Source organism: Equus przewalskii, chromosome 14, assembly GCF_037783145.1.
Source record: "Equus przewalskii isolate Varuska chromosome 14, EquPr2, whole genome shotgun sequence".
Classification (NCBI taxonomy): domain Eukaryota; kingdom Metazoa; phylum Chordata; class Mammalia; order Perissodactyla; family Equidae; genus Equus; species Equus przewalskii.
This window is the reverse complement of record NC_091844.1, coordinates 67586842-67602527: the sequence shown is the minus strand read 5'-3', so window position 1 is coordinate 67602527 and position 15686 is coordinate 67586842. Positions and strand designations below refer to the sequence as shown.

The window sequence follows — 15686 nt, the reverse complement described above, 5'->3', positions numbered from 1 at the left end:
GCATACCTCATCCCTTGTCTGGTTGGCAGCAAAGGAGACTGGGGAACGGGTATGCCCTGGTCTGAGGAAGGGGAGGTCTCCCCGGGCTCAGGCTGCTGCTGTCTTCTTGCCCCACGTGGAAGATGGCTCAGGGCCAGGTGCTCTGTCACCTGGAGCCCAGGAGGTCCAGCCCTGGGGAGGAGGTAGGGGGCACTCGCTGCCTTTCCTCAGGGGCCCCAGCTCCTGCCCTGAGCCTGATTCCCACCTTCAGAGAACTGCATCTGAGCCTACGCCAACCAAAGGCCTGCCAGAGTGCTAGAAAACCCCTTTCAGCCATCTCAGGTCACCCTGACCCTGGGCCAAGCCTGGGGACACCTTCCCCGGCTGGGCCACTGCCCAGCTGCCCTCTCTGAACCTTCAAAGGAGTCAGTGCAGGCACCATTTCCCCCAGGACCAGCCGAAACTTTGAGCAGTAAAGTCTCTTCTGGTTTATCTGGAGGAAGGAAAATGACGTCATGAGGTAAACCGCACAGCATGAAACCACGAGGCTGGGTGCCCCAGTGATATTTGCTTTTCAGCAAAAGTCACTCGTGTGCACAGAGGGACAGAGAGCCTGGGCCATTCTGGTCAGAGCGTGGCCAGGAGGACAGAGGGAGATTTTCAAACATGGAACCACAAGAAAGGAGAGGGCCTCCAGAGAGGCCGCGCGTCAGAGGCGGGCAGAGCGGCTTCCTGGGGCGCTGCGGGAAGGTGGCCCGCTGGGTGGGGCGGCTCCGCGGGCCACTCGCTAGGTCCTGGGCTTGGCCTCTGAGGTTCTCAGAATCCTGTTTACCATGGTAGGCAGAATGAGTGACAATAATAATAATAATAATAATAGTATCAACAAGAAGTACCATTCATGGGGGTCCATTATCCTGTTAGCTCCTCAACCACACCCCAGGAGACGAGACCCCATGAGGCAGACATGACCCCCATGCACAGACAAGGGAGAGGAGGCTGGTGGGCCTCGGCTCTGGGCTTTCAAACTCGAAACCACAAAGGCTGACAGGCTGAGTGTCCATCTGTCCTGTGGCCCAGGTTTAAGTCGCAACCCCCACCCACTAACTGTGACCTGGAAGAGCCCCCTTACCCTCTGTGAGCCTCAGGGTTTCTTCATCTGTCCAGTGTCCTGCCTCATAGGTAAGAGATTTCCTAAGATGAACCCTATTCTTCAATCTCATTCTGTTACTCTGTCAATGCTCTGAACAGGTTTCTCTGGGGAAATTGGCTTCAAAGAGTAGGCCTGAGCCCTGGTTCTGGTAGCCTGGTGGGCGGGTGGGCAGCCGGCCATGTAGTGAGGGTCAATGATAGCTTGAATGAGGACAGGGAGCTGCCTAGATGACCAGGAGGATCCTCGCTTTCCTCAGGAAGCTCAGGGTGGGTGAGATCCCTGATCCTGCAGCTCAGGCTGTCCACGTGCACTGACCTGTCCCAGACCCCAGGCCGTTTACCTCAGAGTGGGGCCACAGCTCTGGTTTGACCTGCTCTGAGGGCCTACAGACACTGCTGTCTCAGGCAGGGGATGGGAGGACTCAGCGCAGGGAGTTGGCCCAACCCCTCCTCTCACGGGCCCCCTGATGCCAACGTTTCTTCATTGGGGTCACAGTTGTTTGGGCTAAGGCTCATCGTTTTCAGTTCTTTTCCTTTATAGTGCAAATACCCCATGGGGGAGGCAGCACTTCATAAGCCCCCACTGTCAGTGCGTACAGACCGCCCAGCGCAAGCCTCTCATTTTACAGAGGAGAAGACTGAGACCAGAGAGGGAAAAGGGTTTGTCCACAACCATACAATTAGCTGACGGCAGTGCAGGAGCAAGAACCCAGGTGTTCTCTCTTTTGTTATGGGATTGTCCCTCCCCTGTCACAGCTGTCATCATCCCAATATGAATTACCCATCAGCTCCTTCCCAAGACACCACCAGCTGCAAGCAGAGGACAAGCTTGGGGTGGAGGACACCCACGTGTGTGCGGAGCTGAGACAGGGTCTCAGGGGACCAGGAGCCAGGGGAGGTACCAAAAAGAGACGTAGCCTCTTCTGCTACTTTCCCAGAGCCAACTCGGCACCTTACGTGTGAGGATTAGTCATAAGCAACCGCTTGATCCCAGAAGTCATAGTTCACTGTGTTGGTGTCACAATGATGCTTTTCTGACTCATGGCCCAGGACCACACAAAGCCCTGAGGGATCAGCCGGAGATCCCACTGGCCTAACCAGATGTTCTGGGGTCTCTCTTGCCTGCAATCTTCTTGGCTGGTGGCTGGAACTTTAAAGAAAGAGATCCATGGGCAGTGGGAAGAGTGGACTGAGAGGCAGGCAGCCGGGGGCCCGCCCTGCGTATGCTGGGGGTCAGTCTCAGGGCCCTGGGAGTTCTCTTCCCTTCCCCAGAGTGTTTCCCTGTGCGTAAAATGGAAGGTTGGATCTGATGCTCTCTGAGCTCCTTCTCAGCTGGGTTCTGGCTCAGCTGTTCCCAGCGAGGACAGGGCAATTTGCTCATGAGGCCTGTGCCCTTCTCCTAGCCCCAAGCACTGCCGGAGCTGGAGCCCTGCTACCCTGATCTCATGCCCTCTGGTCTCGCTGGGATCAGGCTGCCCCACCCTCAGAGCTCACTCTCTGCTTTGGCTCAACCAGAAAGAAGAGCCGCGGCATGTCTAAGCTGAAAGGCCTCCCAAACCCCTGAATCCCACCGTTTCCCAAATGAGCATAATGAGGCCAAGAGAGGGGAAGGCACTTATCCAAGGCCACAAGCAAGCTGGGGACCAGGACCCTCCCACCACATCAGCTGCCCCATGGTAGCGCCCGAAGGAACCCTCTCACGGGAGAGCAGGACGCAGCCAGGTAAGAAGGACCCTTAGTGCCACCGTCTCCACTGCCATCCTTACCAGCACCTGCACTGTCGCCTGTCATCCTCCTCCTCCTCCTTGGCACTCATGGACTTTTTCATGCACTCATTCTCGGAGGCAGCAGAGTGCCAGGAAGAAGGAGGATGCTGAGCCAGGCAGCCCGCGGGACCTGAGTAGGCCTTTTTTCTCACTGCGCTTAGTCCCTAGGCTGTAAAATGGGGATGCTAATAAGCTCTTCTCACAGGGTTGTTGGGAGGCTTAAGTAAGTCGATACTGTAATGCTTAGAACAGGGCCTGGCACGTAACGAATACTCGGTAAATGCTATCGTTCATTCATTCATTCCCTCATTCATTCATTCCTTCTATCCTGCCTGTTTCCAAATAGATTTGAGATGACTCACCATGGAAAACACAGACATAATAGGCCTTTAAAGTAAGGTTAAAAGAATACGACCCTAGGGTTGAGGAAGAGAGAGTTGTCCCAGAACCTTGGGCTGAGCATGCTACCGCGTCTGCGCACAAATTCCTGGCAGTCTTGTCCAAAATGTACTGCTGGTGGTGTCAAGCTCTTCTTTTCTGATAAAAGGAAGCATGTCAGCTTTTCAGGAGAATAGGATATTTTTCTGGTTCAAACTTCATAAATGGCATTAAACAATGCAGTGAGCAGGGCCCCCCTTCGCCTCCCTCTCCACCATTTTGAATTAATCCTTGAGAAACTTGGGGTCTCCTCTTCATCCCATTCCGCTCCCCACCTCCAGAACCTGAGGAAACCGGGGAACTGGGGACCCAGAGCTGCTGCCCTAAAGCTAAGCCCTCAGCCATCCCAGGAGATGGTGCTCGGGGGAGCATGAGCTGGCAGCTTCCAGCACCAGTGGGAACTTGGAATTAGCCAAGTCGCTGAGACATGAAGGGCCTTCCCTCTGAGGCTGCGTGAGCCCCCTCCCAGGGGCCACTTCCCAGCAGCCAGAGCAGTAAGTGCCCCAGGGAGGGGGCCTGGGAATGGTCACCGAGAAATCCCAGAGCTGCCCACACACTTCCCCTTCTCTCAAATGCCAGGAGGATCTCTCTGGCAGGCAAGGGGAGAGGTGAGCAAGGCACCCCACACTGAGTCACTGGAAAGATTAGGGGACCTGGTGGGCAAGTGTCTCACTCTGTCTCCTCCAGGACCCCTGAGGGGAGTATGGTTCTAGGTGTGGCCTGAGACCATCTCCACAGACTTAGGCAGCTCCAGAGAACGGAGGCTTTGAAGCACCCCCCTCCCCTGGCCCTCACCCCCAACCTCCAGAGCACGCATGCACATGAGCAAATGCATGCACACGACAAACACACACACACTTCACGAGGGCACTGCTGCCCAGTTTGGAGGACAATAGGAATCTGCCTCATCTGCCAGAGCCTCATGGAGCTCCCAACTCTCACCCACCTCTTAGCTCATAGACTCTACCTGAGTGACCCCTCCACTCTCCTTGCTAATCCAGGCCCCCAGGGTGTTTTCCCAGCAACGTGTGGGCTCCCACCCTTCGGTGTGGGCCTTTGTGCAGTGGGAGACTCCCCTTGTTTGTGTTCTTTTCTGCAGAGAGCAGGCAGAGGAGCCCATTGCCAAATGTACCCACTCCTTGGGCCGCTGTCCACTGGGGCCCTGAGCACAGCTGTCCCCCATCCCTGTTCCCCTCAGTTGGCTGGAGGAAGCAGAGAAGCTGGCCCAGCAGCTGGCCTCAGAGCTCTCCCTCTTGGTTGTGGAAATGCCTTTGGTGCCAGAATGTAACTGGCCAGGACATGATGATTCGCCCACTTCAAGGTCTGCCCATACACCAGTCATGAGAACAGTTTGGCTGGAGGGGTTTTTGAGGGCTGATGCTAGACATGAGTGTGAGGGAAGTCCCAGCTGGTCCTTGGACCCATCCTATAAAGCTGGTATCACAGGGAAGGGTGGTAATGGAGGGGCTGGGGGGCTGGGCTGGGACGGTGTTGGATTTAGGCTTGGGGCTTAGGTGGGTGGTGGGTGGAGTTGCCAGTCCCTCCTCTCCAGCCCCATTTGGTCCTTATCACCTCTTAAGTGGACTGCCACGATAGCCTGCTCACGGGCCTCCCTACCTAAACCTTGCCCCATATTTTGCTGCCTGAAGGAGCATGTAGACCATGCCCTGTGAGCAGATCAAGGGCCAAGGCTCTTCCTGGCTCATAATCTTCAATGGCTCCCCATTGCCCATGGGAAACAGAAGACTCTCAAGGCCTTGCAGTTGGCCTCAGACACATTTCCAGACCCCCCTTCACCCCCAACCCCTGAGAGCACCCTCTGCCTCAACCGAAAGTCTTGGGCTCTTCTGGCTCCAGGCCTCTCCCTCCCCTGGACACTCCTTCTCTCCCTCCCCTCAAGGCACAGCCCAATACCCACCTCCTTCATGAGGATTTGCCTGACTGTCCCATCACAAGGGAGAGCATTCTGTGAACTCTTGGCATTCAGTCGTTGGGGAGAAAACCCAGTTTGGGAGCCAGATAGGCCTGGGTTAGAGTCTCAGCTCAGTTCTAATCTCATTAACTAGTTGCAAGTCACTTAACTTTTCTGAGCTTCCATCTTCCACTCAGTCAATAGGAATAAGGCCCACCCTGCAGGGTGCCTGGGGGTGCTGGAGGCTGAGAGGCATTTGCTAATTTGGCCTTCCTAATTGTCAATTCCTCTTTTGGTGGTATCACCTGGGGTGTCTGTTGGATATGTGGTCCAGGTGGGGCTGACCTCACTCCCTGGTTCCAGCGTGAGCACAAGGCCCAGGCCTGGCTGATGAGACTCTTCCGTTGCCCTGGCCACAGAGGTAGATTTCCAGAGCTGGACAGTTGACCCAACCAGGCCAGTGGGAATCATACTTAGGACTTTCTCTGGAGTTACTGAAACTTTCTTTCCATCGGATTTGCTAGGCTGATAAAAGAAAGCTGGAGCCTTTAGCCAATGTTGGGGGTTGAATTATGTCCCCCAAGTCCTAACGCCCCTTGAATGTGATCTTATTTGGAAACAGGGCCTTTGCAGATGTAAGTAAGTTAGGATGAAGCCATACTGGATTAGGGTGGACCCTAATCCAATGAGTGGTGTCTTTATAAGAAAAGGGAAATCTGGGCACAGAGACACACTGGGAAAGGGTGCATAAGAGGCAGCAATGGGAGCGATGCCTATCCAAGCCGAGGAATGCCAAAGTTTGCCAGTAACCACTGGACGCTAGGAGTGAGGCACGGACCAGTTTCTCCCTCAGAGCCTCCAGGAGGGACGGACTCTGCCAACGCCGTGATTTCAGACTTCGGGCCTCCACGGCCCTGCGAGAATCGCCTTCTGCGTGTTAAGCCGCCTGAGTTTGTAGTGATTTGTTACGGCAGCCGCAGGAAACGAACACAGCTGCCAAATGGAGAAACTGTGCCCGAGACTGAAGCCAACACCGTGGAAATCAGGGCCGCGGATGCGGACTCCTGGCACTGTGACAACACTTGGATCCACCAGTGGCTGAAGCAAGAGGTCTACTGGACTTTTCAGTTACATGAGCCAATACGTTCTCTATTTTACTTAAACCATTTCAGCTGAGTTTCTGTCTCTTTCAACTGAGAGAGGCCTGCCTAATACAGAAATAATGGATGTAAAACGCACAGCACAGGGCCTGGCCATTAGGAATGTCTGTACAGTTATTATTGCTGTTGTTGTTGTTGTTTCTATTCTCAAACTGAGCACTCTCCAGAGCAAGGGCCACTCTCTTTTGTTTGTGTTGCAGAAGGAGTTAGAGCGTAGGATGTTCCTTAGAGAGTGCCCTTGGGATCAAGCCTTGTGGACAAGGGGCAAGGACGTAGGACTGGGCAGAGGGGTGCTGAGCAGGAAACCCCAACAACAGCCTCAGCCACCCCCATGCGTGTTCCAGAGCTAGAACTGCCCTCCAGACTCCTTCTGCGTTGGGCCTTTATATGCTCGAGTCCATCTGTCTGAAGCTGCGCTGCCCTGGGAAAGGGTGAGTTCTCGGGAGAGGCAGCTCCCTGCAGCTGAGGCCATCCCTGCAGGGACAGACAGCTGATCAGCCCTCTCGGCAGCTGGGGCAACCAGTCCTTCACCAAAGGGGACCTGAGAAGGCCATCACAGCACCTTCACTTGGGGCATAACTCAGAGCCTGCCAACCAATAACTATTCATTGCTGAAAACATTCATTCATTCATTCATTTAAAACCCAAGGTTGATGGGGCAAAGTCAGGTGTCCTGGTGGTGTGAGTGAACAGAGTCCTTCAGGAGGGGGGTCCTGGTGGTGGTAGTGCATGGTTGAAACACCACTACGGGGTTTGGGGGGATGAAGTCAGGTTGAGCGTGATCAGGGTGAGTGGTATGGCCTTGCCTGGCACTGAGTAGGTCCAAGTGCACTCTGAATGTTCAAGGTGCTGTGGGCAACCATTTCAATTGCTTCTCTAGAACTTTAGGCTCCTGGAGCTATGATATTTCTCTTCCTTTCTTATGTTGGTTTCTTTGCGTGTAGAGTGGAGTCTGGAGGCTGGCCAAGCCCTTAAAGGCTCCTTTCTTGAGTCACTCCTGTCTCCCCAGGCAGCTCTTCCTACAGCTGGGGTGTCTCCCAAGTCCTAGTCCCAAATAGGGGCCTCCTGTGCATGCTCCACAGAGCCAGGGCGTGGTGATCTGTGCTGGCTAGCACCCTGGCGGGGCCAGCCCCCAGCCTACTCCTCCTGAGAAGCCAGGCCCCCCCTCTTATCAGATGAGAAACCAAGACAGAGAGAGGAAGCTAGTTGTTTAAAGCAACAGTCAGTGGTTGAGCCAGGAAGCAGGTCCCACTTCTCCCTCCTGGGCCTTCCTCGTGCACAGTGCAAACCACAGCTCCAGCCACACTCCTCTGTCTAAAGAGTGTCCAGCCCCTCTGCCTGCAGCTGCTTTGTGCACATGGCTGCCCCCTCAGCACAGCGTCCCAAAGGCAGGGGCTGCCAGGTGGCATGCACCACAGGGGTTAGCCCAGTGCCTTGGCTGAGGGTGAAGTAGGGCTCATCACCCCTCCCGCGGCTTCTCCAGGAAGTGGGGGAGCAGCCAGGAAGGGCCTCTGAGGCCGCTTCGTCCTGCCCCCCACCCTCTTCCCCTATCACAGGTGAATTGAAAGTCCAGGTCCCCGAGGTGAGACCTTCCTGAGGCCAGACACTGAGTCGTCAGTGGGGGTAGAATCCACCGCTTGTCCTGTTTTCCCTAAAATTGCTCCCCTCCCTGAGTTCATGCAAAGCCCTTAGCTCATTTTATCTTATTTCCAAACGGTCTTAACAGAGAACAAGAATTGGTTTTATTACACCAACTAGACCATAAACTTCTTGAGGCTGGTTTGCCAGCAGGAAAGATGATGGGAAAGGCAAATCACTTCCCCTGTGCCTCCCCCACCCCTTTTGACAACCCAGACTGTTGTCTAAGAAGGTGGCTCTGTGAGACAGATGAAGGTCATTTTGCTCTGTGAGCACCTGGCTGACTTGGATGTGCAGAGAAGGGTCTGGAAGGAGTCAGGCAGGAGGAGATGGGGAAGCTGAGTGGGCTGCCTAACAGAGGGAAAGGCCTCTGGAGAGGGCCCAACCAGGAGGGAATGGGGGGTTAGGGGGAGAGAGGGTGAGGGCAGAGGTGGGGAGCCTGTGATAAGCCCAGGCCCGGGACTTTGGGGCCGTGCAGGGGGAAGGGCAGCTGCAAGTGTCCCCACAGTGAAGCGACCCAGGGCATTGGAAGAACCTGAGCGCACTCTGCTCAGTTGGAAGCTGTTTGCCTCTCTGTCCTCCCCGTCCACTCCTCAGTAAAAACCTCCACACACCGCCTCCGCACCTCCAGGAGTGGAGAGGGCTTCTGACGGAGACAGAGGAGGGCACAGATGCCATGCCTGGCTCCCCACAGGATGGCAAGGAAAGAGAAACGCAGAGGCGGGGCCCAGAGGCTGAGGGGCCCCCACAACCTAAGGTTCTGCCTCACCCCGATGCTGAGGGATCTGCAGAAATCCTGGGGAGCACCCTGGATTCCTTGGAACCTGGTGTGGGGTTTTCATGCTGATCTTGTGTAGACATCAGGGGCCCAGGAGACCCCAGCTGCCTCTGGGTTACACCTCCATTTTCTGATTTACTCTTTTCCACCTTTCTGTGGGAACTGTTATTTTCCCCATTTTCCACCAGAGGCACCTGGGGCCCAGAGAGGTTAAGTAACTTGCATGAGACCCGCAACAGTTCGTGGTCAAACTGGGAATGAGAATCCAGTCCGTGCCCCAGAGTCCAGCCTCTTTGTGCTAGTTGCCCTACCCTCTGCCTGACCCCACTCCCGCCCCAGACGCTCACTAAATACTTGTGCACTGCATGCGGAGGGGACAAGGGCACAGACCCTGGGGCTCCATAGATTTGGGTTTGAATCCTGCTCTGACACTTACCAACTCTGTTACTTCAGGCAGGTCAAACTCTCTGAATGTCAGTTTCCTCATCTGTGAAATGGGGCTTCTGATACAGGCACATGCTAGGTGCTGAATGAGTGTTAATATCATCATCATTACTACTCACCAACCAGAGCCCTGGGACAGAAACCCTCCCCTGGGAGATGCTCGTGCCGCTGAGGGAGTTGTACCCTTCCTGCCCTCCTTTCCCTTCCCTCCCTGGCTCTGTGATAAGGTGTTTTTAAGCCTCCACGGTCACCCTGGCTTTTCCTAAATGCCCTCTCCCTTGAGGCATGAGGGTCCTACCCAGGGGAGGGGCAGCCCCGGTAGGGACCCTAGGAAGGGCCAACATCTTTACAAAGCTCCTGGCACAGCCTTTGGGATGAGGACTATGGCCAGAAATGGGTGGGATGGAGGCCTGTGGTAGTGTCTGGTTGTTAGTTCCCGGCTTAAATGGGGAACTACAGAGCCCACCCCCTAACCACAGGCAAAAGACCCACGCCTTTCACTGCCCCTCTGCCATGGAGTTCCCAGTGTCTGGATCACGTTCCTGGATCTAAGGCATGATGGATTACCACCTGTACGGACTGAAAAACCCACCCTTGGCCCCCCTTCCCTTCCTGCTCCTCTGTCTGGGCTGCAGGAATTGAGGCCCTGGCTGGGGCCTCTTTCTCTTCCCCTTTCTGCCCAGGATCTGCTCAGGATCTGCTTGTGCTCTGAGTGGCCACCAACCCTGCAATGTTAGGCGGTACTGGGCTCAGGGCACTGGCAGGACTCAGTGGCCGGGGGTCCCAGCACTGATGCCCTTTTCCGACTCCAGGAGGCGTCGTTACCCATTTTACAGTTGAGGCCCAAGTTTGCCCAAGTCCATGCAGCTTGTCAGTGGGGCCGCTGGGATTTGAGCCCCAGGACTGGCTGATGCCAAAGGCTGCCTATAGGATCTGGAAATGGGAAAGGGGAGGAAGAGGAAAAAGATATCCAGGTCTGCCTGTGAGCAGAATGTGTCAGTCACATTTCTTGTGCAGTGTCTGGAAATGCCTTTTAGCATCACTTGAAGAACATTTAATTACTTAGTACAAATAATAACAATAGTGAGTCCACGAGGCTAACTTTGTGCCAGGCATATCTTTGAACTCACTGAACTGAACTGGTCCTTGGGTTGAGATTCAAAAAGCTGCCCCTTTCTCTGTAGCAGTTCTGGCCATCCTGATCACTGCCTCCCCAACCCTGGCCTCCCAGAGCAGGGCCTTCACCTTCCCTGGCTCGCCTCTTCACCTGAGCCCAGGAAAGGACAGGGCAGCACCGAACCGTTGGTTCTGTATCAGGCTATGTCATCTTCATTAACAAGAAAATGAAGCTGCCTTCCTCCTTGGGGTCTTCTCAGCCAGCCAGACCACCATCCTCCCTCCCCGCTGTTGCAATCTCCACTGGCCTTCAGGTCATGACCCCACGCCCTTGGCACTGACTCTTTGCCAACTTCTTGGCCTCCACCTGTGGAGATTTCAACACCCAAGTGGGCAGTCCATCCAGATCCTTGCCTCACAGTTTCTTTCTTTCTTTTTTTTTTTTTTGAGGAAGATTAGTCCTGAGCTAACATCTGCTGCCAATCCTCCTCTTTTTGCTGATGAAGACTGCCCTGAGCTAACATCTGTGCCCATCTTCCTGTACTTTATATATGGGACGCCTGCCACAGCATGCCTTGACAAGCAGTGCCATGTCCGTACCCGGGATCCGAAGTGGCCGAACCCCAGGCCGCCAAAGCGGAACATGTGAACTGAACCGCTGTGCCACTGGGCCGGCCCTGCCTCACAGTTTCTTGACCTCTCTAACCCAATGGCTATCAGCTGTCCTTCAGCAAGCCACCCTCAGCCAAAGTCTGAGTCTTGACCCTACCTCGAAGGGCTCCATTCTTAAGAGTCCCACTTCAGACCTCTACTTGCTGCGCATCCACCTCTCCTGTGTGCCTTACAGGGAGCCCCTCCACGTGCTTTTCTCCCTCTTCTTCTCCTTCCTTCCCTCCATGGCTCCAGGACCCCTCATTTCTGTTGTACACTTACTTGCATTCTGTTTCTACCCCACCTACACCGCCAGCATGCGACCGACACAATAAGAAAAGGGAATTCCAGGCTCTTCTCATTTATGAATATTGATGAACAATTTCTAAATAAAATATTAGCACATTGAACTGAGCATTACATTATAAAAAGTACATCCTGATCAAACAGAGTTTATTCACGGAAGGTGATATGGTTTAACACTGTTAAATGCTATATTATAACTCATATTAATATTTATCAAAAGAGGAAAAACAACTTGCCCATTTAGATGGATGCCAAAAAATGTATTTTATAAAATTCAATAGCCATACCTGCTTTAAAAAAATAAGCTCTTAAATTTATTGAAATCTGGAAATTTATTGAAAACTGAAATAGAAGGATTCTTCTTTAATGTGGTTTTAAAATATCTACATCAAACTAATAAACAGAACCATGTGTGACGCTGAAACACCAGGGATATTGCTACTAAAGTCAGGAACAAGAGGAGGGTGCCAGGATTTGCCACTGTTCTTTAATATTATTCTGGAACTGACAACCAATGCTATTGGTTGGAGGCAATTGCCTAGAGGCAATGATACCCCAGGAGCAATAAGCCATTAGAGCCCAGATCTTAGTTTTAAAATAGCATTCTCCACTGAAAGGAACAAGAGCTAATGGCTGATCCCAAGGCTAGAGCAGGGAAAATATAAGATGAAATTAAAACATCTTTTTGTGCCAGAAAACAGTCAAAGAATAATGAAGACATGTCAGAATGACACAGAATGCCTGAAGGCTAAATCTGGGACAATTTGAGCATCAACCTAAATAGTTATGGCAACAGATTACAACCTTTTGATTAAAATTAAAATCCATGAGTCCATATTGATATAAATGAATGAGTGAATAAATGACGGAGAAAGGAAAATTCTTCCCTGCAGTAGAATACCAACTAAAGAGTGTAGAACAAGTGATGGAAATAGATATTCACCATTTGGCAACCATCATAGTTGTGGTTGAATAAGACTGGAATGGGAAAAGTTTGGTGGGCAGAGATTTGATGAAGAACAGGATTTTGGTGTCATCTTGGAGTATCTCCCCACCATACACTTACAAAAGACAAAGGAAAAGATGTTGAGTTCATGGTGGAGAAACTTGGCAGGCACCAACCTAACCTGGTGATCAAGGTTAATATCACTATGGGTGGGACAGGTCAGTAACGCATCCTCTGATGTGATGCCCTATGTAGACCACAGCATCATTTCTGTGGCGTTCTTTCCAAGAATGCACAGCTTGAGAGTGGACACGAGGAAACAATGGATAGATCCAGGTTCCTGGATCCTGGGGGACATCCTACAGAGTGAATGGCCTGTACTCTCTAAGACCGTCAAGGTCATGAAAGACAGGGAAATATTGAGGACGTCTTCCAGGTGGAAGGAAACTAATGAGGCATGCCAGCTAAATATGACTCGGAATCCTGACTTGGGCCCTGGACCAGAGAAGGCATTGTTGGGACAGTTGGAGAAATTGGATGGGGTCCATGGGCTCAGTGATGGCATTATACTAATTTGATTTCCTAATTTGGAGGGTTGAATGATGATAATGAGGAGAGGGTGTTGTTTGAGGAAAATACAAACTGGAGCATTTTGGGGTCATGAGGCATCCTGTCTACAACTTGTTCTCAAATGGTTCAGTGAAAAAAAAGAAGGCAATCTGTACATATATATGGAGAGAGACACAAATAAAGAGACACGGCCCAAAGGTGGTAAAATGTTAATCAGAGAATCTGGGTGAAGGGGATATAGAAGTTCTTTGTACGGTTCCTGAAATGTTTCTATGAGTTTGAAGTTATTTCAAAATAAATTATTAGTGAATAAACCTAATATCCCAGGTTCCCCTGCAGATGGCTTTCACACAGCTCTGCCAACAGGCACCACTGCAAATGTGTGATGCCCAACGCTCACGAGGTCTTTGACGTCAGCTTAACTGCCCCTTTCTTCCCTGAGATAGAATTTCCAAACTTGTACCACAGGCTTCGGGCCCTCATCTGTCTATCCCTCCCTCCGCTTTTGTCAGATGACCTAACCCCTATTTTTCAGAGAAAATACAGGCCATCATGAAGGCCTCTCCAAATTTCCCTAACTTACCTCTACACCCTTCCTTAACATTTATTCTGAACACACTGCAGTATGGTTCATTTAACCCAAACCTTCTGACAGAGGGTAAAACTCCCCTCACTATGGTGCACTGAGTACCAGGTCAGGTCCATGACTTTTTCACCCGCGGAGACATCTCTCCTGGAGGTCTCCATCCTTTGGCTCCAGTCTGGATAGGGTGCTCTCTGTGACTGCCACACAGCTGTCATTTAAGACTGCTCTTCACACTCACCTGTTTAGATTTCTGGTTTCCTAGCTCTCCTCCTTTTACCCTTGTTTTGGGAAAAGTACATCAAATAACAGCTTCCAGTGAAAGGATTCACAGGAGGTAAACTTTTTTTGAGATTTTACATATCTGAGATTTTGTATATATTTTTCTACAGACACACTTAGTTATTAGTTTGAGTATAGATTGAAAATCATTTTCCTTCATACTTTTAAAAACATAGCTCCATTGTCTTCTTGCTTTCCACATCGCTCTTGAGAAGTCTGATTTCATTCTAATTCCCGATTCCTTGCTTCTGACCTTCTTTCTTTCCACTCCGGAAGTTTTTAGGTTCTTCTCTTTATCTTCATTCTGAAATTTCACAATGATGCTCCTCAGGCTAGGTCTTTTTTAATTTATTGTGTTAGGCACTTGGTGGGTCCTTACATATTGGTCACCCATGTCATTAGTCCTGGGAAGTTTTTCTTGTATTATTTATTATTTCTTTGATGACTTCTCTCCTCCAATTTCTCCACTGTCTTTTTCTGGAATTATCTTTTTTATTTTTCCTTTTTTCTAATTTTTTTGCCTTTTTATTCTATTTTCTGGGAAAGTTTCTCAAGTTTATCTTCCAATTTTTCTATTGGATTTTTTTTAGTTTTTCTATCTCACTAATTTCAAAGAGCCCTTTATTTTCCAATGGCACCTTTTTTTTTTTATATCATCTTGTTCTTATTTCACGGATGCAGTAGCTTCTCACATTTCTCTGAATATTATAGGTCATTTTTGAAAAGGTTTCTTGTGCTCCCTTAATAGTCTGTTTGTTCTCTTGTTAGTTGGAGGCAGAGGCAGGCTCAGAATGCCCTGCTCAGGCTCCCAGCCAGTGCCTCCATCCTGAGGCTTCTCTTTCCGCCAGCTCCTGCACCTCTTATATTCCCTTCCCTTCCTCAAAACCTACCCACCTAATACCCATCTAAGGTTGTCCTTAGCAACCTGCTGCCACTTCTCAAGGAAACATCTAGGGAAAGAGCCCTACAAATACAGTTGTGGGAGCGGGGCCTCAGCCCTCCTGTCTGTCTGTGTCAGGGCTCTATTGGAAACAAGGGTTTCATAGGAATTTCTGGTAACTGAGAAAGACCAATGAAGGAACTACTTTGGGTGAAAAGGACCCCCCAGTTCCCTCTCTATGGTACCAGGTAAACCCCTTCTCTCCTTGTGGAAACAGGTCTCAGGGGACAGCAATGTGCAAGAGCTTGCTTGAGCCAGCTTAAGAGAGCCAACTGCTTGAGTTTCAAGAATTTGATGAGCTGGTTGATACCACATCGATAGCCTGAAGTCAGCCATGGTAAGAGTATTTACATCATGGAAATTGGCAAACACTAGACATCAGGGTTTTTGTTTTGTTTTGTTTTGTTGAGAGCTTGTTATTAAAGATTTACCAGCACACCGCTGAATACCAGTGTCCCTGATTCAGTGCTCTGGTTCCTAGGGAATGGGGTTGAGGAGCAGGACAAGTGCCTGGAGTTGTGTGACACAGCAGCCCTGATGGGGATTCATGCTCTGGGGCTGGGTTTCTGTTGAATACCTCTTCAGCTTGCTGCATTAATGCATTGATTTTACTTTATGTACTTGGGTTCATGGCTTATTATGCAAATGAGAGCAACCTATCTTCAAATACCAGTTCTGGGACACTTTTTTTTTTTTTAATAATCACCATTTCCACATCGGGCACCAGGGAGCCAGCCATAAGCACCCGGTGCTCCTGATTGTCTCCAGGAAGCAAATGGGCCTCCTGCCGAACAGGCCAACCAAGGACGCTCCTGTCCCCTGAGCCCTCAGTAGGGCTGGCAGCCTGGCACCCCCTGCCTCATCAGTCTCGGAGCCTTTGCTTCTTCCCCTGTTGAACACCCCTGGAGAAATAGCTCAGAGAGACGGCCTTGGCTCACCAGAGCCTGAAAGTGGTCCCACCCTCTAGGTGACAAGAGAAATTCGGGGACTAAGACAGAAAGGGAGAGAGTGTGCCCAGAGCCCCACAG

At 51.3% G+C, this 15686-nt stretch overlaps 1 long non-coding RNA gene across 1 annotated transcript; it reads left to right on the top strand.

Annotated features, from left to right (window-relative positions):
* Positions 1–2194: 2194 nt before the first annotated feature.
* LOC139075585 (uncharacterized) lies at positions 2195–14995 on the top strand. The gene is made up of 3 exons (XR_011526155.1): positions 2195–2360; positions 2644–2850; positions 14876–14995. It is a non-coding gene; the product is annotated as an uncharacterized lncRNA (long non-coding RNA).
* The last annotated feature ends 691 nt before the right edge of the window (positions 14996–15686 follow it).